General features: G+C 39.3%; 1 pseudogene across 1 annotated transcript in view; it reads right to left on the bottom strand.

Moving 5' to 3' along the window:
• Positions 1 to 7,082, bottom strand: part of LOC308696444 (putative DMBT1-like protein) — a 32,012-nt pseudogene extending 24,930 nt beyond the window's left edge. The window contains exons 1-2 of the transcript XR_014032275.1: positions 6,959 to 7,082; positions 6,604 to 6,677 (exon numbers count right to left, since the gene is read on the bottom strand). The product of XR_014032275.1 is annotated as a putative DMBT1-like protein (transcript). The remainder of the gene's footprint in view (positions 1 to 6,603; positions 6,678 to 6,958) is intronic.
• Positions 7,083 to 13,047: the final 5,965 nt, after the last annotated feature.

Here is a 13,047-nt window from a genome sequence, read left to right as displayed (position 1 = left end):
AGTTTATTGACATAATGGAGCAGTGATGAAGTGAGCAGGTAGGTTAGACTCCAAAGGATGATCTTGAGGTAGACACAAAGGAATGGAAGATGCTGGAGACAGGGAGATTGCTGGAGACAAGGAGAATAGTCCACTATGGGTAATTGAGACCGGACAATGAGCTGGGGTGAAGTGTGTGTACAAGTAGTATAGGTAATGAGGGTAATGATGAGGTGCAGGTGTGTGTGATCATGAACAACGTGCATGTGCGACCAAGGACAGTGATGGGATATAATGTGCAGAACTGTGACAGTAGCCCCCTCCTCCCGGAAGGCACGTCCTCGTGCCATGTAACATCCCAGGGGTGGGCGCCTTGGAGGCTGACGAGGAGGTAAAAGCCTCCAGGGCGGTGCTTGTTCAGGCGTCCAGGGCGGAGCTGGCCATTCAGACGGCCAGAGTGGAGCTGGCAGCTCAGGAGACCAGGGCGGAGACGGCAGTATGGGTATATCACCCCCCCCCCAAAAAAAAAAAAATCTTGGGGAGCTCCAGGCGTCGCTGGAATGGACTCTGGACGGGGACAGAGACTGGAGCCCCCACTGGACTCTGGACGAGGGCGGAGACTGGAGCCACTTCTGGGCTCTGGACGAGGATGGAGACTGGAGTCACCTCAGGATTCAGGATGAGGACGGAGACTGGAGTCACCTCAGGACTCAGGATCAGGCGCGGCGGCCATCTTGGACGAGGGCTCAGGCGTGGTGGCGGCCATCTTGGACGAGGGCATAGGCATGGCGGCGGCCATCTTGGACAAGTCTCTGGAAAGCCGGCCATCTTGGGATGAGACTCTAGAATGGCGGCCATCTTGGGACGAGACACTGGAATGGCGGCCATCTTGGGACGAGGCTCTGGAATGGCGGCCACCTTGGGACGAGACACTGGAATGGCGGCCATCTTGGGACGAGACACTGGAATGGCGGCCATCTTGGGACGAGACACTGGAATGGCGCCATCTTGGAATGAGGCTCTGGAATGGCGGCGGCCATCGTGGGACGAGGCTCTGGAATGTCGTCGAGTTCACCATCGCTGGGATGGCCGATGGTGAACGGGGACTCACCGTTGGTCAATACCCACTCCACAAAAGCATTGAAATTCTCCCGAGGTCCTGCACAGGGCAGGCGTGCCCTGGTCTCCGCATTGAGGCCTGTGTGTAAGAAAACACTCAATGATCGGTCGGGGAAGGAGGTAAGGTCGAGGAATGCCGCGGTGTGGGCCTCGAGAGAATGCTGGTCTTGGTCCAAGCAAAGTAAGAGCACTGCTAGATCCATTTTCTGCCTTGGTCCGGTCTTCTGGAGACAGGTAGAAGAGTCGACTACGTGTAATCGAGACTGGGCAATGGGCCGGGGTGAACCCTTAGGGACCGTTCGGTATTTATGGAAGGGGCCACCGGAGGAAAATAGGGGAGGGTCATGTCTTTTTATTCTTTGTTGAGGGGAGGGGCATCCAACTTTTTTTAGTCTAGGGGGAGGGTCACCCAACTTTTATATTCATGAAAACAGCAACATTTCAAAGTGGCTTGTTTGGTGCTTTTTTCTTCCATTTAGCTCCATGTTGATCTCGCGTTATCAGCCCCCCTTCGATATCAGATGGGTCTGACCCAACAAAAATCCAGTTTGGCGCTGTTTGACAGTGCGCGCGCACTTCAGTTCGCGCTTAGAAAAAGTGCATCATGTCAGAACAGAATGCCAAAGAAATGTTTACCTGGCAAAGCTTTAAAGCACGAGCAAATAATGAACTTTTGTGATTGCGAATAAGTGCACAGTGTCCTGTGAGTGTAACTCTACCACTGCATTAACATGTGATGTGAACGTACGTCGAGTTTTACAGTATTGGGACTAAGGCCCCGTCCACACTACTGCGTTTTCGTTTAGAAACGGAGAATTAAAACGAATACGATCTCCGTCCACACCAGCGTTTTAGCTGCGTTTTAGAATTGATCTCCGTCCACATTAAAACGACTGAAAACGCGGATCACGTGACCATTCACCAACACTGGGCATGCGCGTGCCGATGTAAACACAACTTCATTGATAAAATTATCCCACCATGCGCTGGTTCTTCCCGGGTTAACCCAAAACCGACGCTCAATGAACAGTCGATACCGCCGCTGCACACAGGAATTGTCTCAGATCGCTCGAATAATAGCTTGCCTCCGGCGCATGTAGGCAGTTATAGCATTGTTAAATGCAGAATTTACTTGGACAACAGCTGCTAGCAAAGATATACGCCATGACTGATGACACCCAATCATAGAGCCGAACGTGAGCTCTAGTACGTCATCGTTTCTAAAGTCCTCCGTTTTGACCCGTCCACACTAAAACGCCCTCCGGAGATTCAAAACGAAAAACGGGTCGGCAGCGTTTCTAAACTTCTCCGTTTTGGGTCTCCGTTTTTGCCGTTTTAGTGTGGGCGGGAGGTGCAAACGTAGCAAAAGGTCTCCGTTTTTAAACAAAAACGCAGTAGTGTGGACGGGGCCTGAGGAGCCAGAACTGCAGCCGATAGAATTGCGCTGTAGCGCGATACTACCATATTTTAGTTTCCATTCTTATTTTGTTTCCACGATGTGTAAGATGTAGGCTAGGGCTACCACCTTTACAGTACAGGCCAAAAGTTTGGACACATTACTATTTTTAATGTTTTTGAAAGAAGTTTCTTCTGCTCATCAAGCCTGCATTTATTTGATCAAAAATACAGAAAAAAATGTAATATTGTGATATATTATTACAATTTAAAATAATTGGTTTTCAATTTATTATACTTTAAATTATAATTTATTTCGGTGATGCAAAGCTGAATTTTCAGGATCATCACTCCAGTCTTCAGTGTCACATGTGACATCCAGTCAATCACATGATCCTTTAGAAATCATTCTAATGTTCTGATTTATTATGAGTGTTGTAAACAGTTCTGCTGCCTAATATATTTGATGAATAAAAGGTTAAAAAGAACTGCATTTATTCAAAATAAAAAACATTTTTTTTAATATAAATCTTCTTTATAATCACTTTTTATCAATTTAACACATCCTTGCTGAATAAAATTATTGATTTATTTAAAAATAATAAATAAAAAAATTACTGACCCCAAATTACTGACCAGTAGTGTATATTGTTGTTATAAAAGATTTCTATCTTGAAAACATTTGCTGCTTTTTTTTTCTTTTCTTTTTCTTTTTTTTTATTCATCAAAGTATCCTAAAAAAGTATCACAGGTTATGAAAAAAATATTAAGCAGCAGAACTGTTTCCAACTTTGACAATGAATCATCATATTAGAATGATTTCTAAAGGATCATGAAGTAATGATCCTGAAAATTCAGCTTTGCATCACCGAAATAAACGATAATTTAATGTATAATAATTTGAAATCCAATTATTTTAAATTGTAATAATATATCACAATATAATTTTTTTTCTGTATTTTTGATCAAATAAATGTAGGCTTGATGAGCAGAAGAAACTTCTTTCAAAAACATTAAAATAGTAATGTGTCCAAACTTTTGGCCTGTACTGTATATTAGTATTATTTAAGTTAACATAATAAAACGTAGACCTACACCACAAAAACTAGTTGAGGATAGATTCGTTAAAATTGGGCGATTCCAGTGTTATGGACGTGACATTTGCAGTCAAAACTTGAAAAATAAATTCTCAGAAAATGCATTTAATACCAATATTTTGAAACGTCTGAAAGGAGTCAAGACATTAGAAAAATATCAGTCTACACATGCGTTTTATATTTAATATGAGGGAAATACACATGTGACGTGACACAAAAAATCTTTAACTTTTAGGTGGCAAAATATTTTTTAGTAATTCTATGAATTACACTGTGCAAACCAAAAGATATATAGCCTACCCACCGGATGAATAAAGATCGGCCTCCACAGAACATAAAATATTATTTTTATTTTATTTTTCGAGTTCGCATTTATGTGAAAAAAAAAAAAAAAAAAAAACAATGTTACGGGCGTACAGTTCTCCATTACGGACATGATCGACTGCTCTGAAAGCGACTTTAAAAATTTCACAGAGACCTCAAACAAAAAGCACAAAGCCTTTCTTTAAAGTGAATTTGTTTTTTTTATTAATTGTATCTTAATTTTAATCAATGTTTCATCTGGATTAAATAAATAAGTAAATATAGTAGAAAATAGATCACCATGACACGGAGGCGCGGGCGAGTGAACTGGACTCTTGTCTCATAAATGAACCGAAACTCAGCGTAAGGTAGGCTACTTGCCTCACAGACCTGAGAAATATATAGAAAGCTTGAAATGTCTACTTTTAAAAAGAACAATTCAAAACGAAGGAAAACAGACTGCTTTCTGCTTATGAAATGTGCATTTCTTTCTGGCGCGTTCGCATCGTCAACTTCATCTTTGCAGTCGACACAGAAAACACTTGTTTATTAATAAACAATTAAAATGTCTCCTTGCTATATTTGACATATTAATAATCATTACTTTAGCCGGTTCTTTGTGACAGCTTTTAGATGCTTTGTTGGCAGCGCCACCCACATACGTTGAACGAGTCACACACCGCATCAGAACCGAAAACATGATTTTTTTCAAATCTAAAATCAAAAATCGTGATACGAACCGAATCGTAGGTTTGGTCTATCGTTACAGCCCTAATAAGATGAAAAAGCGAGAGTTTATGGTTTAAAAACAAACAAACAATGGCTATCTGAACATATTTGCCAAGCGCAAACCAGTACAGAAGTAGGCTAATCAATAAATTATCGGGGAGGGTCATGCCTTTTTTCACAATCATTTTGGAGGGTCATAGAAAAATGTATTGCTGGCGAAGGGAGGGTCATGTATTTTTTGACAACAGATCTCAAAACTCCTCCGGTGGCCCCTTAAATAAAAAACGAACAGTCCCTTACGTAAAAAAAAAATATATATATATATATATGGGAATATACTGCAAAATATAATGCAATATATTATATAATACATTTCCATATATGGGAAACTAGTGCTTATATTTTTCAAATATATTGCAATATATGCATTGATCATGTTTGGCTATATATTAATGAATATAAAATATTTATAAATAAAGACAAAAATAGCATTACATGTAATATTCACAAAGTTTTATCCTTTATTGTGTACATATTGCACATACATGTTCCAATGTGAATGTATGTTCACACATATATATACACACACATTCACGGAATGAGTTACAACAGATTTCTAGTTCCCAGCATGCTTTGCTTCTGACTGTTAAAGGAGAGCAAATGTTAAAATGAAGTGTTATTTAATGTGTTTTGCTTAATATTAATATAGGGGGGAAATCTGTTAGTGTGTAATGTTCTATTATTTTTTAATTTAAAAGGTTTTCTTGGTATGAGTTTTTGGGGTCCCCATTGTGCTGAAGAGTAGAGCTTGTGGTGAGGTTGATGACTGGCCAAAGACTACAGTATTAAGATTTTATTTTTTAAAAGTAATGATGAGTGTGTACTCCTCAACATAGGGATAGTCTCTTGGTTAAATACTTAAGTATATGCAGATGTACTTTTGCTGTTGTCAATTAGCTTGAAAATATTAAACATTTACAGTAAACCCTTTAAAATGTGATTTTAAGATCGTTTTTATTATTATTACTGTTATTGTTATTATTAATAATAATAATTTTGCATGCAGCTGCCACACACAAATATAATTCAATTGCAATTGCAATATTTGGTGATTTTATTTATTTATTTATTTATTGCAAAACTGTGCAGCCCTTTCCTATATCTCTATCCATGATATTGATCCATAATAAGGATGATTGGATGAGGGATGGATGTATGGATATCTATCTATACAGATGTACTGTACAAACAATATCAAACTAGCTAAAATAGTACTGAATTATGTGTGTTACACACAAGTGTTACAACTAACCCCTCTTTCTGTCACAATTAATCCTGCATATGGGTCAAGTTGTAACATTTGCACTTCTGTCACTTTCAGTGCAACTGTACGAAAATGGTAGGTCCTAGAATATAAGTGTTCATTTGTAGCAGAGATGTGTATATTGCTTGTGTAAAAAAAAAAAAAAAAAAGATTAATCTAACTTAATTATTTTTTAAATAATTGAGCCAAAACCAAAATGTGTCCCGCTCTCCCCTACTCTTTGGTTTCATGGATTATCCTGAAGAAGATGGAAAATATAATTTATTTATTTATACTTTTGACCAAATCTTATATTTATAAATGTAAGTTTACTGATCATAAACCCAATTTTATATGTTTGTTGACTGAAGTAAGGCTGTACGTAAACAGTATTAGAGACTCTCTGAATAAGAAAGCTGTCAAGACTTTAAAAATCTGCGATCTTGACAGATATTTAGTTGATATTTTTATACCTGAATGCACTTTTATTCTGATATTTATGTTACCTGGCACCCTTTTCTTTTTCTTTTCTTTTTTATATAGTATTTTTTTCTTTCTCTTTTTTTTTGTATTGTATGTATAATGTTTAATACTTTAATTTGTACAAAATGTATGTTGCTTAAAAAAAAAAAAAACGCAAACATATTTTATAAAAAATGAAAGAAAATGTTTACTAACCAAACGGCGTCCAATGTTGTGCTGAAACGTGAAGAAACAGTAGAGGCAATAGAAGATACATGATTCTCCTCATGCTGGAAATATTGCAAAAGCAGAGACAGGAAAACAATTCTCAGCTGAATGAGTTACAAAACATCTTGCATTTTAAATAAGGATCAAAATATTTTGAAACTGTGATAAAACGCTGTGTAATCACATTTAAAGGCTGCCAACATTTTTATTTTACGAAAATGCTAAATTTGAGAAGTTTTATTACTGCAACATATGCATTTAAACAAGAACTCTCTGTCAGCACATCTGGGCTATGGTTATTGTCAGAAAAAATGTATTGTTTAGTTAATCATTTCATACAAACTTTGCTCTGCTGTTTCGTCCGTGCTGCTTCAGATCCTTTTCATGCAGTCCAACAAAGAATGATACAAACACAAAATGGAATCTCCTTCTTCTACAAAGTTTATTGGTCAGTTTATATACTCTTCTTGTTATGCATATTCATTTGATATAGAACAAAGACTTTCACAATTGATTGGATGAACATTATCACAAGCCCTCCTACTTCCGTTTAACATGATGTTTTTACCTCTTTTCAAGGACAAATGTGTCAACAGTTAGATAAAAAACATGCTGAAACACAGCTGGTGCTCTAGCAAGGAAAGCAAAACTAAGAATGATGGGGGAGAACGAGTGGATCAACTTCCTGAGGGGATTGCATCAGGGATAGTTCTCTGCTAAAGCGAAGAGGTCAACTTCTGATAACTTGTGACAAACCTGGTATAGTTAAATGGTCAGTCAACTGTATGATGGATCAAAGTAATTGTAGACCTATTTGCTGCAATCTTGTTTTCTGCAGGTTTTTTGTAAAATTATTATTTTTTCTTATTGTCTTTCTGCTACTGTTGCTAAAATAACAAGTCTTTAATGTGGCACTGTTTAGCATAACAGAGAAGCAACCCGCATGGAGCAAAAAGGGCTTGAATGAAGCACGTTTTGCTCTAGATAAAATATTAGAGGATGTGGCGCAAAAAATAATTAACGCACTGCCCACTTTAAACTGTAGAAACGGTAAAATGGCACAGTTATGTCCCACTGTCTGGATGGAACCAGGTCCTCCACTCTCTGTAGACTAGACCTCTCTTGATAGCATGTCCGCTCTGCAGTTCAGATGGTAGGGAACAAATGGACAGGAGATGCTGGTCGGCACATAGAAAACTCCTCGCCAGCTTCTGTAAGTCAAGTCAAGTCAAGTCAAGTTTATTTATATAGCGCTTTTCACAACACAGGTTGTATCAAAGCAGCTTCACAGTAATAAATTAGAACAATACATCAATGTTTGTTTCTAGTGGAACGTCTACGTTCGGTAATGCTGATCAATAGTATCGTTGATTGATTAATTCAATTAAATATCCCCAAATATCCCCAACTGAGCAAGCCAAAGGCAACAGTGGCAAGGAACCGAAAAACTCCATCAGGTGACCTAATGGAGAAAAAAAAACCTTGGGAGAACCCGGGCTCAGTCGGGGGCCAGTTCTCCTCTGGCGTTTATGAACTAGAGGTCGGATTTAACTGTAGGATTAAAAGTATTATATGAATGCCTGGCTGAAGAGATGCGTCTTTAATCTAGTTTTAAACTGGGAGAGCGAGTCTGAGCAACGAACAGTATCCGGAAGACTATTCCAGAGTTTTGGTGCTAAATGTGAAAATGCTCTCCCTCCTTTGGTGGATCTGGATATCCTAGGTATGACCAAAAGCCTCGAATTTAGTGACCTTAAAGAGCGCGATGGATTATAGGGCGATAGAAGATCGGTTAAATAGACTGGAGCTAAGCCGTTTAGGGCTTTATAAGTCAGTAGCAATACCTTGTAATTAATACGGGACTTTATAGGTAACCAATGTAGGGATGATAAAATCGGTGTTATATGATCATATTTTCTTGATCTAGTTAGAACTCTAGCGGCGGCATTTTGGACTAACTGTAGCTTGTTTATTAAGGATGCAGGACAACCGGCTAATAACGCATTACAGTAATCTAGTCTCGAGGTCATGAATGCATGAACTAACTTTTCTGCGTCAGAAACTGATAGCATATTACGTAGCTTAGCAATGTTTCTAAGGTGGAAAAAGGCTGTTCTTGTAACATATGAAATATGATTTTCAAAAGACAGGTTGCAGTCTAATATAACACCCAGGTCTTTTACTGTAGAGGATGAAGTAACAGGACATCCTACTATGTTAAAGTTGTATTGTGAGAGGTTTTGTGGGTGGTTTTTTGAACCGATAAGTAGTACCTCTGTCTTGTCTGGATTTAATAAAAGAAAATTATGCGTCATCCAATCTTTTATATCTTTAACACACTCTGTCAATTTGGATAATTTAGCGTTTTCATCTGGCCGTGATGAAATATAGATTTGAGTGTCATCAGCATAACAATGGAAACTAATTCCATGTTTCCTTATAATATTTCCAAGTGGTAGCATATATATTGAGAATAATAGAGGGCCTAACACAGATCCCTGCGGCACTCCATAGTTTACTGGAGTTATGATAGATTTTTCTCCATTTAAATAAACAAAATGGTAGCGGTCAGATAAATACGATCTAAACCAGCTTAATGCTTGTCCTTGAACACCAGTATAATTTTGTAGTCGATCTAAGAGTATTGTATGATCTATAGTATCGAACGCAGCACTAAGATCAAGTAAAACTAATATTGAGATACAGCCTTGGTCAGAAGCTAAAAGTAAATCATTTGTGATTTTAACGAGCGCAGTTTCAGTGCTATGATGCGGCCTGAATCCAGACTGAAACTTTTCATAGGTGTCATTTTCTTGTAAGAAAGAGCCCAGTTGAGCGGACACAACTTTTTCTAGTATTTTAGACATAAAAGGTAGATTTGAAATGGGTCTATAATTTACTAGATTATTCGGATCTAATTGTGGTTTCTTAATGAGAGGTTTTATAACTGCCAGTTTAAATGTTCTTGGAACATGACCTAAAGATAAAGACGAGTTAATAATATTGAGGAGAGGCTCTTCCACTACAGGTAACACTTCTTTCAATAGTTTAGTTGGTATGGGATCTAATAAACATGTTGTTGTTTTAGAGGAAATGATAAATTTATTTAACTCTTTTTGTTCTATAGTTGAAAAGCACTGTAATTGTTCTTGCGGCGTGATAATTGAGGCTGAATTATAAGGCGCGATTGAGGATTGAACGTTTACAATTGTGGTTCTGATGTTTTCTATTTTCTCAGTGAAGAACTTCATGAAATCATTACTACTAAACTGTAATGGAATACTTTGTTCAGGAGACATCTGTTTATTTGTTAGTCTCGCCACAGTGTTAAATAAGAACTTAGGATTGTTATGGTTGTTTTCTATTAGTTTGCGTAGATGCTCAGCCCTGGCCGCTTTTAGGGCCTTTTTATAACGTGACATACTGTCTTTCCATGCGATTCTAAAGACCTCTAAGTTGGTTTGTTTCCATTTACGCTCTAAATTACGGGTTTCTCTCTTTAGAACACGCGTAGTACTGTTGTACCATGGTGCTTTACTTTTCTCTCTGACCTTTTTTAATCTAATGGGCGCAACAATATCCAATGATCCAGAGAGAATGGTGCTCATAGTGCTAGTTAATTCCTCAAGTTCATCTGTTTGTTTGGGTTCACTGAGCAGCTGAGACAGATCCGATAAGCTGTTTGAAAAATTATCTATGGTGGATGGAAGGATTGTTCTGCCTAATCGATAACGCGGCGCAGTATGATATATTACAGGAGTACGTAATATGCAAGTTACCATGTAATGGTCAGTGACATCGTCACTTTGTGGAATGATATCTATATCGGTTGGATCGGTTCCATGTGATATAATTAAATCGAGTGTATGATTAAATCGATGAGTCGGTCCGGTAATGTTTTGCTTGACCCCAAAGGAGTTTAATAAATCTGTAAACGCAGCCCCTAACGCATCATTTTGATTATCTACATGGATATTAAAGTCTCCAACAATTAATGCTTTATCGAAGTTAACTAATAGGTCTGAGAGAAAATCTGCAAACTCTTTTAGGAAATCAGCGTAAGGCCCAGGCGGTCTATATACGGTAGCCAAGGCTAGAGATAATAGGGATGTTTTTCGAACATCTAAGAGCGTAACATTTAGTACAAGTACTTCAAATGAAATAAACTTATAACCCGTTTTCTGAGTAACATTGAGAAAATCTCTATAGATTGTTGCAACACCGCCGCCACGACCATTCAGACATAAGGACTATGAATTAATGGCGCTTTGGCAATTTATGTATGCTACACAGTAAAATCCCCAGTGTTAAATTAACACCACTCATGTTCATATGTGTCCACTCTACACAGTGTTAAAATAACACTGAAGATGTGTTGAAGTTAATTAGATAATTAGGTGATTAATTAAGTGACAGAGTATTAGTGAAAAACAGCTGTTAACAAGCAGAATCACTGAAGGAATCTGAAACAACTACAGGAATTCAATAATGAGACAAGCAGAAACGTCTAACTTTGTTATGTAATGTGTCCTCAACTGCTGGAATGCTAGTATTGCCCTGCTTCACAGAACCAACCAGGTTGGTGAAATCAGAGGCCGCCGCATTAAAAAAAGCCTGCTTTTAGGGTATTGAGATCTTGTAATGAAGATTGCTGTAAAATGGTAGCTTCCTTCTAATGGGGCATGAAGTGACAGGCCACTCAGAAAACGCTTGTCGACCTTGGAGGACTGAGAATCACAAGGCTTGTCAGGCCACTCATGAGCTTCTCAGTAGCACGAGTTAACACATCCACGAGCTCAGTGTAGGCCGCAGAAGGCCACGTATCCTGGTCGCTAGGTGGGAGATAGTCTGTCGAGGGCCCAAAATCCTCAGATTTAGAAGTCGGGGTGAATAAAACATCCTCTGTTCCAAAGGAAATTACATTGTGTGCTTCTGAACTGGGGCATAAAATATGTTTTATTACAGTTTTTCTCAATTGCTTAGGGGCTGTTTACACCTGGTCACTTCATGCGTTTTCTCAGATCGGATAGCTATCTGATTTATAAAAACGATTCCATTTACACCTGGTCACATAAATGTGTTTTTGCGAAACGGATTTAAATCCGATCTTCAATTCCCTGCGCTATATGCAGAATTAATGGAGTGCACGTCACCGAAAGCAACAGATATGAGCTGCATTTTATTGATCATCAGCTAAAATTTCAAAATCAAAGACCGCAATAAGAGAGAGCAGCAACAGCCCTGGTGGTAAGATCATTTCGTTTCTTAAGAATTTACTTTTAATGATGATGATTGTTTGTTAGCGTCTGCGACTTACTTTCACTTTGATTTGCGATAGTTTGCACGTTGGCTTAATGAATAGATGCTCAGCTTCTCATCTGCGGAGATGCGTGTTGCAGTAGCGTCGTCATATCTGGATATAACACATATAGCCTATAACACACGCTCACACGTTTATTTTTTTTAGCATTTTTGGGAGGAGTACAATTTACATGTGGTTTCAACAACCAGATGCATTTACACTTGTCCAGTTTTGTCTGGAATGCGGCCCAGACCTCCTCCTGAAGTGGTTTGAGCGATCGGATTCAAATCCGTCTCGAATGCGCTTCGGAGGGCATTTACACCTGGTCTTTTCACGATCGGATAGCTATCCGATCTGAGAAAATGCATGAAGTGGCCAGGTATAAACAGCACCTTAGACACTATAACCAGGCTTTTGAACTAAAAATTCAAAACCATAATGCCATTATCAAAAAGCACACCCATTTCCCTAAACTATAAACACTATTCCCTGTTTTGACACATGAGTCAGATTTGTTTCAAATCGATGGTATCAAACCAATGCGTCAGAGGTGAATATACGCAGGCTATAAACAGTTTTGGCCTCTAAACTCTAAACCTGTAAACTTACAAGCTCACCATCTCCACCTTCCCCACCATTCCGCAGGATCCTACTCCCTTCTCACACTGCCGCAGCAGTGCCATCTCCTCCGCTCCTGCAGGAGCTCCGTCTCTGGCTAACTTTGCCTTCACAGCCAAAGGATTGTTTCAAAGGATTCCACTTTGCTGGGCTTCCAAAATTTGTCACTCCACCGTCAGCTGGTAGGACCTACCACCCTGACGCCGTGGGCTGCTCCCGTCGGAGGCTACATGGGCCCTCTCCGTCGGCCGTCTTTGATCTCACTGCTCCCTGCCCATCGGTCGGCAGAGGTCACCCGTCTGACGCCATGAGCTGCTCCCGTCAAGAAGCGGCGTGAGCCCTCCCGATTGGGCATTTCCAAATCTTGCTGCTCCTCATTCGCCGGCCAGTAGGTTGTTCCTAATTATGGCCCGATTGGTTCCAAAATATGTCTGCTCCCTAGTTCGTGGGCCAGCAGGACCCGTCCGCCAGGCGCCGTGAGCTGCTCCTGTCGAAGGCAACACGAGCCTTCC

Source organism: Scardinius erythrophthalmus (assembly GCF_964197995.2).
Source record: "Scardinius erythrophthalmus genome assembly, chromosome: 1".
Classification (NCBI taxonomy): domain Eukaryota; kingdom Metazoa; phylum Chordata; class Actinopteri; order Cypriniformes; family Leuciscidae; genus Scardinius; species Scardinius erythrophthalmus.
This window is presented reverse-complemented; position numbering and strand designations above follow the sequence as displayed.